The following is a 23,313-nucleotide window of genomic DNA, read 5'->3' as shown; positions in this document are numbered from 1 at the left end:
TGTTATCTGTTATGCTCCGCAAATAAGTGAAACCATATGATAATTGACTCTCTCTGCTTGACTTATTTCACTCAGAATAATCTCTTCCAGTCCCATCCATGTTGCTACAAAAGTTGGGTATTCATCCTTTCTGATGGAGGCATAATACTCCATAGTGTATTCTCATGTTGGTTTTACCTTCAAAATAAGGCCATCTTTTGGACATGCCATCAATTTATCTATTTTGTCAAAAGCAATGTTTAAAAGTGATGCCTTTTACCTCAGGAAACTAACCATGGCAAGAAGTGAGAAATGGAGTAGGCAAGATGTTTACTGAATATACTGATTTATCTAACTCTATTTTTTAAAAATTGTTCTGAAGATTTTATTTATTTATTTGACAGACAGAGATCACAAGTAGGCAGCGAGGCAGGCAGAGAGAGAGAGGGAAGCAGACTCCCTGATGAGCAGAAAGCCCAATGCAGGGCTTGATCCTAGGACCCTGGGACCATGACCTGAGCTGAAGGCAGAGGCTTTAATCCACAGAGCCACCCACGTGCTCCATAACTCCAAGTATCTTAATTGCTTTTTGAAATACATGAGTTCAGATTTTTTTTTAAAATGAGGGCTGGTGGTGATCATCTAGCTCTCACCATACTATTGCGCTCATTTGGGTTGAAATGGTATTGCAATGCCCAAATCACTATTTTTAAAGTAATTTTCTACCTGATGTATTTGTTCACATTAATAAAAAATTATTTTGCCATAGTCATTTAAAGCCGCTGAAACAGCAAATGCAAGCTAGTCTAAGATGATCTAATTTGTACTTGCCACCACAGTATTTCTTCCGGGCATAATCAGCTACTCTGTCAGCATCAGTGAACCTCCTCTCTGTATGTTTAATGAGAAAATGTGGAGAAAGAATATCAAAAAATATTTTTATCAGGGCTCAATTTTCCATCCCACTTATAGTTACAAGATTCCCAGGCAGTAGATGAGGCTCAGGCAAAGGTGAAAAGCAGCTAATAATTTTGGTTTCTCATTTCTGGAGTAAGAACTAGGTAGAAAGATGGAGAGGGAAATTGTATAGGATTTAGTAATTCTGTAGTTATTCAAACACAGGAAAGAAAAAAAGAAAAGAATTTTAAACCTGCCAATGCCTTTCCCTTTACATATTCCCAGGAAATAGATTACGAAGATGAAATACACCTGCCAATGATACTGAACTTTATTTGCATGCCTAGACTGATAATATCCTAGAACATTATAGCAGAGCTTAGCTAAAACATTATATAATTGCCACTCAATAATAATAATTAAAATAAGTAGCATTTATAGAGTGCTGTGCAGTTTCCAAATTGCTTGGATACATACATCATTCTGTATTTATATCATCCTTAGCAAACACATAAAAACCAAACTTCCCCAGGATGTTTTAAGGAAAAAAAATGTTTAATCAAATAAATTTGGAAAATTGTACTTAAAGGAATTTAAAAAGGTGAGATGCATATAAAAAGACTATATATTACTAGAAAATAGAGTCAGTTTACATTGAAAAGTTACTTCTTTCTGGCCTTCTATTTTGTTCACATGTACTGTTTTGTTTAACTATGTGATGAAATACCACTACTTGCCTCCCATACACCCCACATACTCCACATTTCCACATAAGCACCATTGTTCCTATATTATGAGGATTCTCCTCTCCTAGGCACAGAGGCATCAATGCCCAGGGCATACAAGACCAGGTGGCTTGAGTTCCCTGCATTTCAATACTATCTGGGCCCCTACCAAGACCACCCTGAGAATATTCAGTGGAAAGTTGCTATGCTTTCTATGCAAATGCATATTTTTGAAAGTTCTCCAACCCCATCTTCACCTTCTCAGGAGGTGGCAATATTTAAATTGCAGTTTAAAAGTCTGTATATGTCAATGAGTAAAATATTGTTGCAGTTAAAGTAATAATTTCTGGTATGTCATACATATGTATGCATTCAGTTAATAAATAAAGACCCTACTTTATCCCAGGCACTGTTCTATGATTCGGGGATATGTATATGGAGGGAAAAAAAGCTTCTATTGAGGGGAAAGACAAAAAATGTAATGGATGAGGGCACCTTGGTGGCTCATTTAAGTGTCTGCCTTTGGCTCAGGTCATGATCCCAGGATTCTGGGATCAACCCCCACAGCAGGATCCCTGCTCAGTGGGGAGCCTACTTCTCCCTCTGCCTCTGCCTCTGCTCATGTTCTCTCTCTCTCTCTCTCTCAAATAAATAAATATTTTTAAAACTATAATGAATGAGTAAATGTCTGATATTTTATAAGGAAAGAAATGTTATAAATTGCAACAAGGTAAGAAGAATGAGTGCGCAGAATTTTAAATAAGGATATTAAGGTACATCTTATCAATAAGGTACATTTGAAAGAGAGATGAGGGGGATGAGGGAGAGGTGCATGCATACATCTGGGATAAAAAGATGCAATTCAAAGAGAACTGGTATTTCCAAAGCCCTACAGTATGATCATACTTGGCATGTTTGAGAAACTATAAAAAAGGTCAGTGTTGAGAAGTAGGTGGATAGAAGGTAGAAGATGCAGACATTATAGGTGTCTTACAAGACAATATGTTTTAAAAGACATGAGAAAAACAGAAGAGTCAGAGATAAGCCCATTTTCCATATCTCCATATTTTATAGTAATAAGTTAGGTTCTGTTTACAGATTGGGACTATAGTAAGCCATGTGGACTCAGGAAAACTTGAATATGTGTTTCTCATGCTTGGTTGAAATATGTATATGTTATGGCAAATATCTATGCATTTTCTGTATGATATAATAAACATTTCAGTCTATACTCTAACCAACTTTTATATGAGAGTAAGAGAGATAAAACAGAGAGAGAAAGAAAGAGAGAGAGAGATGTAAAACAAAAATATGTAGTAGCTAAGAATGCTTTTCTCTAACTTTGTGCCCTTTTCTGGCTCTTGTATCTTGAAAACACAGTCAAATACATTATGTAATATAGATTTGTAAGAAAATTCATCTAGCATATAACATCTAAGGCGTGTTAAGTTAATTTTTAATTGATTGCTTAAAGTAATAGCATTGTACGAATCAGCTGGAGTAAAATGAGAATAAATATGAGAAAGGATCTTCAGGCATTGAAAAACAACTGTGCCATGTATGGGTAGAAAAAGCTTAGGTATGCTAGGAAGCATGAAATATACAACTGTTATAGGAGAAAAATAATCATGATCCTTTAGTATCTTTCTATAATTTAGTAAAGCAAACAAGATAATAAAAACATCAAATTCATAATTTTAGCTTAGTAAAATAATCAAGCCTCAACTGGTCAAAGGTTCTTGCATTACAAATAAAGGGGTACAATTTTTTTATTCTGATAAGAAAAAAATCTCTAGCTACTACACGATTTCTTAGGCTCAGCAATAAAAAAGAATTTCTATAGAGGATGGCCAATTTCACAATTCCAGGGAAAAGCTACTGAGTGGATATGACTATTTCTTTTAATCAATGCTTACAATTTTATCTTTAGCTTAAATGTATATATTTTGGTACACTTATTTTCACAGAGATTTACATTTCCTTTAAAACTGCATGAACTACAATAATATAATATTTTTTTTTATAATGCAGGTAGGATATCAGTGTGTCCTGCACATATATAAAACTATGATAAGCAGATGGGGTAACAAAAACAAACAAACAAAAAAAAAACATAACTGAATAAGGTTCACAAACAATTCACACAGAGTTTATTTACAAAATGTGTTGAAAACATGATCTCACTGAAAATGATAGAATTATAATATCTCTCTAGGACCCAAGACGCTTGGTAAATGCAGGAAGCCATGTTCTTGGGTGGGTTAACCCCACCGAAATGTTCTCAGATGTTACATTGTAGAAAGAACACTTCCCATAAACAAGAGAGCTCTCTGGGGGGCATCTACAGGACTAAGTGGTAACTTTCAGGGAAGCAACGGTTTGGGAACTTTCCGTCATGCTGTATCATTAATGAATTGCCTGATTTATAACCAATGTAAATTTGGAGCTGGATCCCTTCCCAGAATGCTTCCAAGCAGCAGCAACACCATTGACACAGAAAAAGACAGCAGTTTGAGGAATTAAAAAAATTGAAGTTTTGGCCAAGGCATGAAGATATAATGGATCCTGAGTTCCAAAGGGAGAGCCAGACCTCATGGAGAATATAAAAAGTGAAATAGTAAACATGAATAATGTAACACTTCAACCTTTGCCACACCAAAGCTCCAAGGGGCTCCAGATATGGGGACAGCAGACACGGGCAGCATCTGCGAAGGGATTATTTAGGGAGAGGGTATGCAGTGAGTAGTCCCTCCCACACCAAAAGGGAAGAATGGGAAGGTGAAACCAGAGTAATTGAGGGCTACAGTGTTCAATGCTGAATTGTTGTGAAGGTTTCAATTTAGTATTTGCATAAATGTATTCATTAATGTTTAGCTTTCTCTCAGGAAAATATCATTAGAACAAGAACGACGGATGTCTTTTTTGTCCTATGTTGTACAAATTGCCCATACAGTCAGTAAGTGTATCATTTATCACAATCCCTTTGCAAATTTTTCATTCAAATAACTTTAAGAATATATATATATATTTTTTTTTTAATTTTACTATTTTTTTTTTAGGAATCTGGGTGGCTCAATTGGTTATGTCACTGTCTTTGGCTCAGGTCATGATCCTGGAGTATCAGGCTCCCTGCTCACCAGGGAGTCTGCTTCTCCCTCTGGCCCTCCCCCGCTTCTCATGCTCTCTCTCAAATAAATAAATAAAATCTTTTTAAAAAAAGAAGATTTTTTTTCTGTTAGGGAGTTTCTACTTATAACTTCATAGAATATTTCGATTACTTTTAAATAGACAAAAAAATACTTATTTAATGTTAGGTTTCCTCATATCTGCAGAAGAAGGAAAGTGATCCTCATAAATTGTAATGCCCCACATAGTATTCCAAATGTCTTTACTTGCTTTGGTGTATTTGATATGGATTACAGATTTTAAAAATTAAAAAGAAAATAGTAATTTATTCATATATCATGCCATCTAAGATAAATTAAGAAGCTATATTATTTAAATGTCAGGGAAAATTTATAATATTGTACTAGTACTTAAAATAGATATAAGATGATTTCCAGAATAATTTCATTATTATCTTATAATTGAGTATGAGCTAAGCTGATGAGAAGAAATATTGAAACCATCTTGTAAACATTAGTAATATTAACCCACCTTGGCCTCCTAAATCACTTTCAGACTCACCCATCACAGACCATGAACTAATTTAAAACTCCCAAACTTTTTAATTCAGAGCATTTCCAAGTGCCTGCAGCTGTAAGACGCATTTCAGGAAGAAAGAAGTGACGAAATGCCCAATTCACAATAATGGGTTTAATATGTAAGAAATGGCAGGCTACTGCTTTGCAAAGCACATTTTCTGCTTTGGCCCTTAGCCATATTTACCCAAATTTCTTAGGGGGATTTTTTTTTCCTTCCTTAGAATTGCTTCATGAAAGTAGATTCAAGAAATTATTTTAAGAGTCATTTAAAATGGGAAATCAGCAGAAAGTGGGCTTTTGGTTGATAGCAGCCAAAAACATTGTAAGGAGCATTGAAGGTTGTGTAATTTTGAAAGGATTGTGTTTCTATGCATTGTATTCAGTAGTCTACATGAGCAAAAGCGATAAGAATAAAAGATTTAGCAGACTCTATTGCCTGCGATGCTGGCAGCCTGCCAAACTCAGAGAGGTAACAGCTATCCCACCTCTTTGTCTTCAGAGTTAACATTACCCTTTGCCTGCTAAATAAAAGAAAACGTGCCCATTGAAATCTGCAGCATGAAGTCACACCCACTTAAGTTGTGCTTGCTTTTCCTTCATACAAAATATTTGTGTATCTGCTAGCAGGAGGTCAAATCCTTACCTAGCGTATAAATTGTAGAAAATACCATGTTAATTGCTGACATGACAATAAAGACATAAAATCTTAGTTAAGTGTACTTTATTATATTGTTTGCATCTGACAGTAAATTGATATAGTTGCATTAAATCTACTTTTGCTGCATTTATATATACATATTGATACATATATGAAGAGAGAGATAGGTGGGGTGAGGGGTGGGAGCATGCGGCCTGGAGAGTTCAGGACAATGTATTCTTCATTGTTTTAAGAAATAAGGGTTGCTTCCTATCTCTTATTGTCCCTTATAATACAAGTGTTTGGTTAAGCTAGTTTCTAATTTTCTATCACATGACTTATCATTTAGGTATTTCAGGAAAGAGAGAAAGAGAATACATATCATCCAATTAGTGGATTTTCTGAACATAAAGTGAGGAGAAAAGAGAAAGAAAATAGTGCGACCTATTAAACTTGTCTCTTTGGAACAAGGAATCTGTTTGTTTGAGGAACTGAGCAACGTCCTAAAAAGGAACTCAGTCTCTATGAAATAGAAGCGATATGCATAATCTGTCCAAAAATGCAGGTTGGTTGCCCGAGGGGAGAGGAGATTCTCAGTATATAGTGTGATGATTTCCCTTGAAGTAGCCCCCGCCTGATTCCCTATAGACTTGTGACTCATGAGTGAATCTTCAAAAAAAAGGGACACGTTATGTTGTTGTGGAATGTAACTCAATACTTGAAAGGAACAAAAGGGAAGAAGGCTCTCTTTCCAATGTGGCTTCAGTATCCAGTGGAATCTGATGTGCACAGAGTAATGGGCAAGAAATGATGCAGTGAAGGAACTTACAGGAGGAGAGAGTACTCAGAAAATGTAGCACGACTTTAGCATGGCTGAATGGATGGCTACCATCATGAGCCAGTGCAAAACAGAGAATGTTCATGAACAAATGTGAGGGGAAACAGTAGCAGAGGAAAATATAGGTGCTGGTATATTGAGTTACTGTTTATTCAATGTTTAAGCCAATATAGGCAATGCCCTATGTCCTTCACAAACATTATTTCATTTGATCCCCATAGTAAGTCTTTTAAGTTAGATATTATAATCCCCATTTTGCACATGAGGCAGGTGATTACTTAAGAGCAGATATTTTAGGGGTGCCTGGGTGACTCAGTGGGTTAAGCCTCTGCCTTCAGCTCAGGTCATGATCTCAGGGTCCTGGGATTGAGCCCCACATTGGCCTCTCTGCTCAGCAGGGAGTCTGCTTCCCCTTCTCTCTCTCTGCCTGCCTCTCTTCCTACTTGTGATCTCTCTCTGTCAAATAAATAAATAAAATCTTTAAAAAACGGAGCAGATATTTTAAAACATATCATCATCCTCTCATACTTGAAAACATGCAATGATTCCATCTCTAAGGGCTGAGGAAATGGAAATGTTGGATTGTAAATCATTATTAGAAGAGCAAAAGCAGGAAGTGATGACATTAATAAGAAGTTATAAGTAGAACAATATATGGTAACTCTTTATACACGCTCCTAAAGTGTTAGCAAAGAGAGACTGTTAGCTGTATTTCAAGAAAGATTCGGTCCAGCTGCAGTGGAGCTCTATCTACCCAGTTTCTGATGTCGCTCCTGATTCCCTGCTGTCCACTCTCAATGAGAAACAAGTGGGTCAGGAAGCTGCAGCACAGCCATGGCTTTTAAAGGTCCGGGAAGGACACCTGTGCAACCACACGTGACCATTCACTGAATTAGAATGACTCCAGCAGCAGCAAGGTAACATTTTCGGAGAAGTTATGCCCTAATTTGATGAGAGGGAAAAGGAAAAGAATCTCCAAGAGAAAGGACCAGACCAGATGCCCAGAAAACTCTGAGAATCACTACAGGAAAATCTTCTTGTAGTGAAGATTCTAAGACTTGGTATCATTTTCAGGTGAGGATCCACAAATGACTCATTGACTTGCACCATCCCTCGGAGATTGACAAGCAGATTATTTCCATCACTATTGAGCCAGGAGTGGAGGTTGAAGTCACCAACTGCTGATACTTAAATCAACCTTTTTAATAAATTTATTATCAGTTGCTTAAAGAAAAAAAGATTCGAGATGAAAATATAATGATACTAAATAAGATCACTGAAATATTAATAACATAAGAGCTGGGACCAACAGTTTAGATAAGTATCAAAGACTTATGTCATGACTACACCCAAGAAGGAAAATCAATGTTTCAATAATGCCTCCCCCAGATTATGGAGACTTGTGATGAGCACTGGGTGTTGTATGTAAGTGATGAATCACTAAAAGCTACTCCTGAAACCAATATTACACTATACGTTAAATAACTAGAATTTAAATAAAATTTGAAACAAATGAACAAACCAAAAGAATGCCACCCTTTGGTAAGAATAACACAAGCTATAAGTTACAGATTGACAATTAAATTCTGGAAGGACTTCACTCTCCGTTCTGCCCCTCCCACACTATCTCTTCACCCCTTTTTTTGGTACAGATTTGAAAAGTAAGAATAATGCAAGGAAAGGTAAAATCTTAAGTCTCCTGTATTTTCACGTTCAGGTGTTTTCTTTCTAGCCTCTGTGTACAACTTTTGTCATCACGAATTATCCTAACAAATTAACTGGGATCCTCTAAACTAATAAAAAAAAAGGTTGGGGCGCTTGGGTGGCTCAGTGGGTTAAAGCCTCTGCCTTCGGCTCAGGTCATGGTCCCAGGGTCCTGGGATCGAGCCCCACATGAGGCTCTCTGCTCAGCAGGGAGCCTGCTTCCTCCTCTCTCTCTCTGCCTGCCTCTTTGCCTACCTGTGATCTCTATCTGTCAAATAAATAAATAAAATCTTAAAAAAAAAAAAAAGGTTAAGCAATTTATCCATAGTTAGTAGGTAACAGAGGTGGGATTTGAAAACAGTCTGATTTGAAGAGCCATGCCTTATTTTTTAACCTTTTATTTTGAAATAATTATATATTTACAGGAAGTTGCAAGGTAGTACCGAGCAGTGCCATGTACCCTTTACCCCTTACCCCTCAATGGTTACATTACACACAACTACAGTATAATATCAACACGAGGGAACTACCATTGGTGCAAAGTATGTATGTGCTTTCATGTTATTTTATCCCATGTGTAGACTCATGTAATCACCACTACAACCAAGAGACGGCACTATTCCGTACCACAGAAATTTCCTTCAGACTACCCTTCCAGAGTTGCACCCACTCTCTCTCCTTGACTATCTCTAAATTCTGGCAACCATTAATCTGTTCTTCATTCTATATCTTTATTTCAAGAATCCTGTAGAAGTGGAATCATATAGAATGCAGTTTTTTGAGATTTACTTTTTTTTCACTCAGGATAATGCCCTGAGGTTTATTCAAATTGTTGCACCTATTAATATTTTGTTCTTTTTTATGGGCAAGTAGTTTTCCACGGTATGGCTAAATCACAGTTTGCGTAACTAATCACATGAATATTTTGATCATTTCACTGTTTGAATATAGCAAAAATCTTCTATGAAAAATTAAGTATTTATTTTTGTGTAGACTTTAATTATCATTTCTCTGAAATTAATTTCTAGAATGTAATTGCAGGATTATAAGATAAGTGTATATTCAGCTTTTTTTTTCTTTTTCCCAAGAAATTGTCATTTTTTTCCAGGATAGGGAGCCATGTTTTAGCCACTCTATTTTAGTGCTTCCTAAATTTAAAAAAGCCACATCCATCCAGCCTCTAATATGGTCTCCAGTGATCCTTGCCTCCTCCTGGAATCTATAACCTGGTGTGATCTCCCATGGCTAAGAGTTTATGACAGAAGTAATTGTAAATACTTCCAAGATTAGTTGTTTTTTTTTTCTTTCTTTCTCTCTTCTCTCTGTCTCATTCTCTCATCATTTGTTCTAGAAAAAGCCATGTGATAAGCCCTATGAGAGAAGCCCAGTGGTTAAGAACTGAATCTCCTTCCAAAACCACATAGGAGAACTTAGGAGTGAATTCTTCAGTCCCACTTAGGTCTCCAAAAATGATAAACCTGCCCAATACCTTGACTGTAAACTTATCTGATATCCTAAGCCAAACTTAACCAGCTTAGGGATCCAAGATTCCTAACACACACACACACACACACACACACACACACACACACACACGAAATAATAACTATTGTTTTAAAAAGCTGTTTTTGTGTGCTTCATCATGCAACCATAAATAGCAAATAAATATTTTTATATAGTAGGTATAATGCTACAGTGATAAGAACTTAAAATATGAGTGTGTCTTTGCAAGTAGGTATGCCATGTTGCGTGAGCTGAAAAAACTTAAGGGATTTTGAGATTAGGGTATACAGAACTGTAGCTTCTCTTTTGTGTTCCTCTTTCTCTCGCTTTCTTATCACTTGCAGTGGGAAAAGACATGTTGTGAGCAGCCCATATGGCAAAGGACTTAATCCTACTGTCAACAGCAACATGAGCAATCATAGAACCATATTCCTGAATCCCAATCAAGTCTTCATATACTCTAACTCTGGCCAACGCACTGACTAAAACCTAATGACACAACCTAAACTAAAACCATCCAGCTAAATAGTTGCAACATTCCTGTCTTACAGAAACTGTGAGATAATAAATGTACTTTTAAGCCATTAAGATCTGGGGTTGTATGCTATGCAGCAATAGACAACTACAATGTATAGTTACTCATAAGACTTAAGAATAAAGATATCCACAAATAGAGAAGCATGGATAAGATTTACCAGATGCAGAAATAATTTGGGAAAATTTCTATAAAATTGTTCACATTTCAAACACAGACGTCCATGATATTGTCTTAGAAAGACATAACTAGATTGTGGTTATAATTTGGAGAATACATCTTTAACACACTGCAGTTTACCCTCTTTGAGTAAAACAAAAAGGGTCATTAGTGTGTTTCTTGCACTGTTCAGGAGAGCAAATATCCTGACCAGGTAGTGTGAATTGACTTGGCCAGTGTTTCTCCCTATTGAGGGTAACATAAAATTGATGATGCTATGTCATCCAGTCAACTCTGGCTCTGATCGCACATTCACCAAGCCACCTTCTAATTATAACCTGACTTAGTACACAAATTTTCCTAGAGGAAGAGCAGTTCACTAGCTAATTGGTATTATTTCTAAGCTACTTCCCTTCTGTGACCAAAATAATAAATAAATATTCAATTTAACGGTTTTCAGTTTAAGTGTTTTGTGGCCATGTTAGCAAAAGCCAGCTAGCATAATCCTGATCAGTTTCTGGGTGCCCCCCAAAAATGAGTTTGTTAATCTTTAAGTCCAAAGAACATGATAACTGCACTCATCTTAACAATTAGCGAGCTTGCCTCTGATCTCCATAAGATAATCACTGACTTATCTCATTCTACATTCAATACTGTGATTTTTAAATTTCACCATGTCACTTATCTAACCAAATAACACTTACTAGTAGCTTTCAGGAAAATTATGAAAATAATCCCATTGCATTTTTTACAAAACAGCTGAATGAATGAATGATGGGTCAGATAATTTTGTGAATCCCAAGTTCAAAGGAGACATTTTGAATGTATTAACAAGGCAGCATAACAAGCCAGTGAGAATGGTGCAGGCACCTTATGGCATAATGTTTTGTGTGGTATATGCTTCAGTTTTGTCAGCCAAGCACAATTTTACAAAGACCTTGTAGTTAGAATCACAGTGCTTGAGAGTAATCATTCTGCATTTTGGGATTTGCCTTAAGAGAGACAGAAGGCCAGAGGCTTCTGGGTTGAGAACAAATTACAGAAGAAAAAGAAAGCCTTGCATCTTTTATGAACTAGGTTACTGTCCAATCAATGGGTCATTTGACCTTTATCATTTTAATTAAAATTGGTTCACTTTAATGACATAAAATATGTTGATTTGAGCTATTCTTTTCAGAGTCTTGAAAATTTTGCTAGAAAGTAGTAGTCTCCACCTTTCTCATGGTACCTATCGATTCTGTTTACTCTTTTTCTTTTGTCCTGATTCCTCTTTTCTTTGATTTTTACTTCAATATGACTTTTTCTTTTTATTCTTTCTCCTTAGTAATTTTATGAAGATGACACTCCATCTGGACCAGTATATACCAGGAGTCATAACAACTCTGTACCTCATAAAGTTAGAAAGAACCCTTGCTCATCCAAAATGTCTATTCATTCCCTGCATTGTTAGATGTATATCTGGATCTTAGTTTCAATATATTTTAATTCAAACCCTGTCATTTGACAATGAGTCCAAAATGATCCTCTTATCTTTTTGGTCGTTTTTAAATTTTTATTTATGTGTTTATTCATTTATTTAAAAATTACTGAGTCCATACTGTGTATTAAAGAAGTTAGATTTAAAGTAAGAAAGGGAGAAAGGGAGAGAGAGAGAAAGAGGAAGAGCGAAAGAAATGGATCCTACTCTTAAAGGTCTTACAATCTAACAGAAGGGCATGAAAACAAATGAGTATACTCAAATGCTACAGTGTTCATATAGCGGCAAATATTCCAAAATAAAACTCATTACTTTCTAAATGGGTATTCTTTTCTAGACCAAGTTCATCTGGTCAAATGTCCTTATTTTTTAAAGTTACCTGGTAATAACTGTCCTAACTTTATTATATTTTTTGATTTGCTGTACTTTGGCTGTATATAATTAGATATTTGGGTTATCAGTCCTACTTTCAACTCTGAGATACAAAAAAAAAAAAAAATCCTTCATAAAATATCTGTAATTCCCTTAAGATGACCTTTAGAACATTCCTAAAATGTTTCTTTGGCTCACAATTTTTTGTTTGTAATGTTTCTGGAGATTAAGAAAAATCAATATGACCCAGGTAAAACAAGTAAGGAGTAAATATCTGAAGAATAATACCAACTAGCAGAAAGGAAGTTAACAATTTTTTGTACACAAGATACTGTGTTATTTATGAAAGTAAGTATATATCCATATCATTTTATAGAAACTATGGTGCAAAATATATAATAGAATCTATATTCCTTTGGATTTTAGAAAATAAATGCCTTTCTTTCTCTTTCCATAACTATATTTCTATAACTATATTAATAGTTCAACAACCAAAGGTATGATAATTCACACCTTTGGATTAAAAAACCTTGGATCAAACCTTAGGATTAAAAAAAAAAAGACTCTCACTAACCTCAGAACACTTCACACAAATTTTACCACCAAATGATTTACAAGAATAGGTTCTGTTTTTCAGAGGGATTTTTAGATTTTAGGATTGCCAAAAAAACAATTGTAAATCTTTATTTAATCTAATTTACAGGTGAAGAAACTGAGGTTTATAAATATAAATTACCCATCCTGATGATTATTGGCCAGATATAAATGACCAAGATTATCACATTAATATTTAGTAGGAAGTATTCAGTTCAACAAAGATTTACTCAGTAGAGATTCAGACTTACACCTGCCATAATTCATAGTATCGTCCGTGCTTTTCCCATTACCTCAAGTAATGGAAAATTAGTACAAAATACTTTCTCCACAAGGCTTGGTATTTGTAAACGTCATATAACATTTTTTTCTGTTTGCCATGATAATAATGTATATTGTAAGAATTTTATTCTAAAATATTTGCTTTTAATTTAGGAACTTCCAATTTTTCTTCCCACAAGGCGGGCACAGAGGAGAGTCAGACACTGATGGCAATTCTCACCTGCTCTGTTATGCTTTAGCATAATTAAGAAAAGGATATAATAAGATACTTTACCTAAAGATAACTAATATGTTTTCATCAAAGTCCTAAAATATTTAACTTCAAAAGAGGAGACATGGTGCTCCTAAGATATAAGCTAACCATACTATGATAGCAATTAAATGGTACTATATACTGAAATTTATAGTCCTAATGGTTTTTCAAAAGTGTACATTTCTTTCTTAACCATGATTTTATTTTCTGAATCTAACTTCATTTCAAAAAAGTCTTTCCATGTAGAAAATTTCATAATGGACAAAACTCTCAAGATTTACTGGATCATCAAATACTTTTCTTCATTTCTGATGAAGTCATTTGAAATGTCCTAATAGTCAGTAGCCATACCTCTAAAACATTTTAGGGGGTGAGGGGATTCTCCCAAAATAGGAATGTTTAAGAATTTAACCTGACACAAGAGCTTGACTTCTTGGCTCCTGATGTTAGTGCTATTTCCCCTCATTATACAGTGAGATATATTTATACAATATAATTAGTGGTTTTAGTCACCATTCATTTCAGAGTAAAGGGCAAACAAAATGAAATGTCTGGAATGGGTGTATATGTTAAATTAATAAAGTTATTTTATTTTATCCTCCCCTTCTACTAGAGAAGCTCACTGCAAAACTACAGTAAATAAGCTAGCTCTTATTATCCAATTATCCACAAATATGTGTATGATTTAGCTCTATTTGTAAGAATTCCAACAATGAGAAAGTTAAGAGTTTCACAATTATCTGACAAAGCCCCCATTCTCTCTCTACTCCTCCTTACTTTCAGATTTCAAAAGACCAAATTAGCACTACTGAATAAATTATCTTAATGCTATACTACTGCTTCTAAGTACATACAAACAGAAAATATGATTTCCGATTCTAAACAGAGAAGAGGGATCCAGGGAGATCAAAAGAAATACAGCCCGCAATGTGTGCTAATCACTGGATCATTTGAGGTTTTCAGAGTTACATCCTAATGAGAATGATGACTTCCCCAAGGTTCCGATGATATACCAGTCCTGGCCAACACTTTGATTTTAGCCTAGTGAGATTGTGAACAGAGAATCTAGCTAATTTGTACTCAGACTACCAACCCATGGAAATGGCAGGATAATAAATGTGTTTTGTTTTAAACTCTTAAACTTGACATAATTTGTTATGCAGCAATAGACAATGAATACGATTTATCATGCTTATTCATTAGAAGATTCGGTTATGTAAAGATGTCGATTCTCAAGTCAGTCCAGAAACAGACTGGCATGTATACAGTCATTTGATTTATGACAAAGTTGACCTTGAATTGAAGTGGAAAAAGATGGTTGATTTAATAATTGGTGTTAACAGATCTACAGGAGAGCCACATGGGAAAAAATCTATCTTGACCTTTATCTTACAGCATAGTTAAATGTCAATTCCAAGAAAGCTGTACATCTAAATATAAAAAGATAAAACAATAAAGTTCTATGCAATATCATGACATGGAGGTTTGGCAATTACTTCTTATGCAAGAAAAAAGTCACTAACCATAAAGGAAAAGTCCAGTTGTTATAATTCAATTTTATTAAAATAAAAATTAGTTCTCTCAAATAATCAACAAGTGAAAAGCAAGTCACTGAGTGAAAGAAGATAAACATAATACATTTTATCTCACCAATGAAAAGCATCTAGAATGTATAATAATCTTATATCAATGAAAAAAATCATACTATTCGTTTAAAAAATAGGTAAAAGCTTTATAGGTCTTTCACAAAATTGGTAAATCATATGGTCAATAAATATTTGAAAAACTTCTCAAAATCCACATCCATCAGAGAAATGTCTATTAAAATACAGTACCACTAACATCCACTAGAATGGCTAAAATGGAAATGACTAAAGAAATTGTATTTTGTAAGAATAAATACACAATTGTTAGGATCAAGTAATGACTTGCATGACATAGTTGGCATATGTTATTAGTCTATCTTCTCTAGATGGAATACTAACTATTGTATACAAGATATACCTTTCTTTGCAATTTGAAGGCATTATTAGCCTCACATTCAACATTTGTTTCATAATTTTCTCAAAATATAATTTTCTTGAGATAAATAACAGATTTTTGTGACATCAAAAAAGGTATGAATCTGTAGTATTCCAAATGCAACAATGACCTACAGTACTTATAATCCAGGAGTTGCCTGATAGGGCCATCTTAGATTCTTCTTTTTTAAAAATTTTTTATATTTATTTTTCTGATTGTAAGGAATTCATATTTTATACCAGTGAGGGAACACTGTCACAAAATGCTAGTGGGATGGTTTCATCATTCAAGTTCTAGATCCAGGGTCCCTGCAACCAAAGGGGGTTTACAAAGTTGTTTGGTTAGTCTATATAACTAGCCAAAGAAGGATCACCTTCATATGTGTGAAATATAAAGCTAAAATAGCATGAGCCGGCTAGTTTAGAAAGCAGTAATAACTGAGGCTCTGGGTGGAAAAGCCTAAATTGGGGGAAGAGGGAACAGAGATTGGAGAATGATATATATAATCCAGTCCCTTTTTGGAATACTAAATGATTTAAAAACATATATTTGCATACTAGAAGGAAAATGTCTGAAAGAATATATAGTAGTTATGTCTGGATAATAAGACAATTAACTAACGCTTTTGTTCTTTTCTGTTTTTATTCTAATGTTCCTATTATAAATATGCATTTTAATTGCATATTTTTTAAAAGATTCTTTATTTTAAGACACCACAAAATAAGCATTCATTTTTTTCCCTGTGAAAAAATAGTTCAATAGAGGTCAGTATTACATTGATGAGTAAGATAAATATGGTTTGTATTCAGGAGGAGCTTATAGTTTAATAGAAATGATGCAGAATCAATAAAAAATCTAATAATACATAGTAAGGGCAATGATAAGTTAGATACAGAATTTTATGAGACTATTATCAAAGGAAACTGATAGAGTAAGAGCTAACCTATAGCAATGGAAAAGAAATAACTATAAGAAATTCTTCAAAAATGGCAATTTTCATTAATTAATCATATTTCACTATTCTGAAATATAAAGTATACTTATATTCTGTTTCAATTTTTATTACCTTAACCCTGGGGATGAAACAGCTAAGGTACTATCTGCTCCATCCTTAATCTCCCCACCCTGGAGTATTTTACTATTAAAATCAGTGGCCTGACTGTTCACGTTAGAAAAGGCCTAATCTGTGGCACCTGGGTGGTCTATTAGGTTAAGTATCTACCTTCTGCTCAGATCATGATTTGGAGTCTGGGATGGAACCCCGAGTCAGGCTCCCTGCTCAGTGAAGAGCCTGCTTCTCCCTCTGCCCCTCACTCTTCTAGGACAGTCTCTCAAATAAATAAATAAAAGCTTTAAAAAACCTTTTTTTTTTTTTTTTTTAATGAAAAGGCCTAATCCTACAATTTCTTCTTCATAGTCTCTTTTGGTTCAAAAATGATGTTGATAAAACCTAATAGATTTAGCAACTCTCAATAACAACATTATCATCAGAAACAAAAGTACTTTATCATCATTTAGAAAATAAGGCAATTATCACATCACTAGTAGCATTCTAGTTTACTCAGAAATATCCTTTGAAGAGAATATGTTTCATATTTGCTTTTCATCAAATATTTTAAGTATTTTCCTTATGAATTTCAAGTGGCACTGATGCTGGTTTATTTGTTTTTTGTGTTCATATTCTCTTCAACTATGTGCACTCTTGGGAGCAAGACATGACATTGTAGCACATGTTGTTAAAGTATCTCTTTCACTGCTAAACTGTGCAGTTTTTCTTGACACAAAATCCTATGTAGACCTTTGTACAATATGTTCAGTTTAAATTCCCCTGTCTGCTATTCCAAGAAAAAAAAGGCTATAAATACTAAGCCAGGAACAATGATAATAAAGTATAGCCAATTCAGGACACCTGGGTGGCTCAGTCAGTTGGGTATCTGCCTTCTGCTAGGGTCATGATCCTGGAGTCCCAGGAGTGAGCTCCTCCCCCACCTCCCTGCTCAGCGGGGAGTCCTGCTTTCTCTCACTCACTCTCTCTTGACTAAATAAATAAAATCTAATATATATATATATATATACATATATATATATATATATCCAATTTAGCATATATATGTGTATTTTGGAATATACGTAGATCCCTAAATTTTAACAAATGCGTTATCTATAACTATAATGTGTTTAAAATAATTAAATTTTGAAGGGCTTATGATTTCTGAGCAAACATCAGTTTCAATTGGGCAGCACCATACTGAAAATGGCTGGGAGTCCCCCACTGACAAGAGCTAGAGGAAAGGCTTTTATAAGGCGGACATAGAAGCAAAGCATAGAAATTAGTTCCCTAGCTATAGCTTAAACAGTTGTCTTATTTGAGAAAGCCTACTTGGCTGTTTGTGATTGGTTGTTCTTGCATTTTGCTTTCTTAACCTTGAGGCATTTATAGGAATTGACTGGCTTAGGTTTCAGTTTGGTTGCCAAGGTATTATAACCACCCAGGTCTAATGGCTTCTTTGTTTAATTACTTTAACATATGTGACTTGTATATCTGTATTCTTACTATAATGGTAAACTTACACATTGGCATATTTTTGCATTCAAAGCTGCATAGTAGGAAAGTCTGGGTTGTAATTTCCCTTTTCTCCCTTTCTGTTCTCTTAGGAAATTCCAAGATTCTAAAAGTCAGTGCCTGTGGAAATGAATCATTAACATTTCAAATGAAGTATCAAAATCAGTATATGCAAATCATAATTCTGATACCCACATGAACTTATGCCAAGTGGCCTATTTGCAATTACCACACTTGACTTTACTGTTTATAAAACAGAGATATCTTAACTTTAATCATTGCATCATCCATATGTGATTCCATCTTTGAGCTTTTGAATACACGCCAGCCAGGCAAGACAAATAATACTCTTTATAACACCTAGAGATCCCTGTAAGATCCAAATAGATAGCCTACTGGGTTACCAGATGCACTGTAGTACTACAATATTAAAGGAACAGATGCTCTTTGTTAACCTCATTTTCTAACAAAAAATAAGCAAAGTTTTAAAAATAGGGATTGGGAAGGAATCTTAGAAACTTAATCTTCAAATATCAGGAAGTTTGAAAGATATAATTGAAAGTGTTGGCTAAGATCATAAAGCTAAAGATGAAGGGAATCCTTTGATAACAAAGAGAACAGACATCAGGAACCAAATGGTGATGTTAAGCAAATAAACATAATGCATCGTGGTAAATATGGCATATGTAACAAAGAACAGGGAAAAAAGTTCCCGAGGCAATCTCAAAAATGTTTTTGTTTTGTTGTTGTTTTAGTAAAGAACAAAGCTTGTTACTACATAAACTTTGTCAAACTGACTTTAAAAAAAGAAAAGAAACTGTTCAATTCAAGTCAGGGCAAAAATGCCTAATTTTGAGGAAACAGCACTCTAAGGATTTCAAATACAAAGAGAGAAAAATAATGTTTTATAGGTAGTGATCCATGCATTGCCTTACAAGTAAGAATGAGAAATGAAGAAAACTAAGGAGCTCTTTGAAACTCATATTGTACCAGGTAAATCACAAACAAAAAGACCAAACCTTAAATTGTCTTTGTCTTCTTAAAAAGGTTAAAAAATAAAAGACATGCACACACATAGAGGACTGCATGTAAAATGGGTCAGTGGATTGCTTCACTCATAATTTTCTGGTTGTGACTGTGCACTGTAGCTATGCGAGTCATCACGGTTGAAGGCTATATGAGATCTCTCTGCATAATTTCTTACAACTGCATGTGAATTCCCAAGGATCTCAGACTAAAAGTTTAAAAAATAAAATAAAGGCAAATAAAGAATGACCTGTGTAATCATATCAGAGTCATTGTGAAAATTAATTACTCTAAGAAATTTAACCTTGTAAAGAAATGAAAGAAAATTAATCTGATAAATTTCCTTTAAATGGTCTTATACCCTATATTTAGGGATGTCATTAAGACCCTGGGCTAATTTAACAGGAGAGTATTTAAAATTGATGAGCTAAGAGAAAATTCAAAGGCCCAGAAGTGGACAGTGTATGAGTATTTTAAGAGACCTTCAAAGAGTAACTTAGTAAATAAAAAAAAAAAAGAGTGATCATATAGCTAAAATTTAAAACACAAACAAACAAAAATATCAAGAATGAAAATACCAGGAGTTTGGGAGTTTCTTAAAAAGTTAAACATATGCCCTTGCATTTACCCAACACCTTTGCAATTCTACTATTAAGAATGGAAATTTACAAAGGAGAAATAGAAATTCCAAATTAATATCAATAAGAATGTCTGTGGTTTCCTCACTCACAGTAGCCCATAAAATGAGAAAAACCTTAATGTGTTTAATAGGAGAATGGATAAATAAATGTGGCTTATTAATATAATGGAATACTACTCATCAATAAAAAAGAGTGTACTACTGACATGAGCAACAATATGGATGAGACCAAAAATATTATGCTAAGCAAAAGAAGACAGACACAAAAATAAATAATTCATGATATATTAAATTCATCATAAAGTAAATTTATTATAACTAATTTCTTTGGATTTTTGCTCAGCTTGTTCATGAGAAAATAATGAACAATTACCCTCAAATTTTCAATTGCCTTTAGGATTCCCTATTGTCAAAATCCGTACTAACTTCAAATGTATTTTATTGACTTTTTATCTAGGTTTATTTTCAAAAAGCAGTCAACTGATCACCAAAATGAATTTTCTCTAATCCAGTTTGATGCTATTGACATTGCATTGTTTTCTATCTACACAGCCCACAAAAAATATTATTATTTCCGCAGACTGTTCAATGCTAGAACTCTTTTACCTAAAAGGATGATTATTGTCTTTAAAATTACTAGCTGAATTGTGAAATTTCTCTGTTTACTTCTAGAACTTTTACACACCATATTCTCACTGTACATAACGATGGCATGGTAAAGAGCCTTGTTAGTACAAAAGTATAGGACACCAGAACAAAACTAGCTCATAATCTTGGAATTAAAATATCCTTAGGGGCACAATAGTGACATATCAGTGAATTAAAATTGGCAGGTGCAAAGTTTCCAGCACATCCAGATAATGTTGCAGCTCTAATAAACTTGCTGTTTTACCATTATTTTACCAGCAGGTGGTAAAATTGCTCCCTAATTCAATATTCTACAGTGACTCAACTACACCCTATCTATGCTTCTATTGTTTCTTCTTCTCTTGCCATTATAAACTCCACATTCTTTCAAAATTTATTTCTGCTTACTCAGAGCTTTTTTTTGTCTAATAAGTTCACCTCACTACTTTTATCTTTGTGTTTCTGGCTTCTGTGCTGCTCCTCATTATTGCTATTTCTATGTGACCTTTTTTATATAAACCACAAAAGAGGATCCAACTGAATTGGCCAATTACAACATATGGCAAATAATACCAGTACTGAAGAGTATAGACCTCTCATACTGGTATCCTTATAGATTATTGATCATTCTACATGGGTGACTTTGGAAGAATCCCTTCTCCAATAATCCATGGCTAGATTTGCAGCATCATGTAGAACTAAAAACAGAGTAATGCATGAATTAGGAATCCCTCAGAAGGGAACTGTGAAATGCCAGGCACACAGAGGCTCTCTGGAAAGATGCCTGTAGCCAGAGGTCACCTTGCATGGTGTACCCCAATATATTCATTTATTAGTGTCTCTTTCAAGGACATCTCTTTCATTCCATGGATCTGTGTTCATATTGGTGAAGCAGTACCATATGATTAAAACAATACCTTTGAAATTCTTTAAATATCTGGCCATTGAAAATGCCCCTTCATATTCTTCATTTTCTAAATCTTAACCATTTGGTGCATTTGTCTTATTAGGAACAAATTTTAGAATAATTTTGTCCGTTTCAAAAAAAAAACCCTCTTCCTTGAAAATTAAGTTGGAGCTGCATTTTTATAGGTTTCAAGGGTAAATTGGCATCTAAAATATTTATTCATTCCACCAAGTCACTTTAGTGGACTAAAATCCATTGAACCAAATGCTTCTAATCCAAAAAATTCCAATAGTTCCATATTGGCAAAATGAAATTAAACAAGAAAATACCAATTGTAGTATGGCTCAGCAGCTACATAAGAAATGTTTTGTGATACTTCAGTAAATGAAAATGACTTGAGGATATAAGAATGATACTAATTTCTCTAATATGATAGCTCAGAAATTTAAAATATAAACATTGCTTGAAAAATAATAACTATTTTGTAAGCAGTTACTACGTTCCAGAGTTCCAAGTGCTTAACATGTATGGAACATTTAATCCTCAGTGGGGGATTCATCAATCTCATTTATCAAATGAGGAAATATTCGTAAGAGGTTAAGCAACTTGCCTAATGTAACACTGCTATTAAGTGGTGGAAAAAATGAACTCCAAGTTCTCTAAGTTTGATCTAAAAGCTGTATTCTTAAATATTATGCTTGATTTACCTGTGAAATATAAAAAGTATCAATTTGGGGTGCCTGGCTGGCTCAGTTGGTAGAACCTATGATTCTTGATCTCAGGGACGGTGAGTTTGAGCCCCACTGGATGTAGAGTTTACTTAAAAAAAAAAAAGAAAGCAACAATTTAATTTAGCAAAAAGCATTTATTTGTGATATATATTAACTTTCACACACGTTTAAAAAACTTTAAAAAGAATGTAAGTTTTGTGTAAGCAAAAATCAATACATATTATCACTACACTATCTATATTTCCCAGATCTTTATGTGATTATTAAATAAAGTATTAAAACCAGCCTATTAATTTGAGAACATATTTTGAAGTGTATTTGCCTCAGGCATCAAAATACTTTTAAAAATTAATCAGTTCTTAATTAAAATCATTACTCTTGTCATTTTCATTTTAATATTCCTCCCTAATTCTTAATTTCAGAAAAAGTCATTCATTCTCTTATTCCTTCAAAAACAAGTTACTTATGATCTGCTATGTGCCAAGCATCATGATGCCATAGTAATGAAAGGAGACTTGGAACTATAATCTTGGTTTTCCTTAGAGGTTAGATTCTAACAAAAAGCATGACAAATAGTTGTAATAACTGCTATTATTGGCAGGTATGAGGTGCTATGTAAATATACTGGAATACCTAAGTCATAAGTTGGGTTGAGAAAATCTTTCCATAAGGAAGTAACATCCAAACAGACATCCAAGGATGAGTAAAAATTATTATAGAGAAAGGGTAGTAGGGCCAGACAGAATGACAAAATGACTGCATGTCCACAGGTGGTACGACTGGCGAATAATTTGAAAAGGGACTGTCAGAGGATGATGGCCACGTTGCTGGCTCCAGAGCTCGGGTGAATGTTAATATTTCCTTCAATTTTCATTTTTAAACCATTTTCATTACCCATGATCTCCATTTAACCTGAGAACAACCTTTTGGTTGATACAAAGGTATTTTCTAGCTTAAAATACAAAAGGGTTACATGGTTTGCCTGAAGTATCAGCTGAAGAGAAGGTGATTAGTGGAAAGCACATAGAATTAATTTCTTTTTACCATTATTTATACTCAATTTTAGGACACACATCTAATACTACTGTCTAAAGTACAATATGTCTTCTTTCAATCTAGACTGCTATCCGAATTCAGG

At 34.3% G+C, this 23,313-nt stretch overlaps 1 protein-coding gene and 1 pseudogene across 4 annotated transcripts in view; one reads left to right on the top strand and one right to left on the bottom strand.

The window, feature by feature from the left end:
* Positions 1–23,313, bottom strand: part of CTNNA3 (catenin alpha 3) — a 1,751,355-nt gene that overhangs the window by 262,425 nt on the left and 1,465,617 nt on the right. The window lies entirely within an intron of this gene.
* LOC116879771 lies at positions 7,615–7,965 on the top strand (annotated as a pseudogene).

Source organism: Lontra canadensis, unplaced genomic scaffold (genome assembly GCF_010015895.1).
Source record: "Lontra canadensis isolate GAN:19392208 unplaced genomic scaffold, GSC_riverotter_1.0 scaffold3, whole genome shotgun sequence".
In the NCBI taxonomy this organism is placed as follows: domain Eukaryota; kingdom Metazoa; phylum Chordata; class Mammalia; order Carnivora; family Mustelidae; genus Lontra; species Lontra canadensis.
This window is presented reverse-complemented; position numbering and strand designations above follow the sequence as displayed.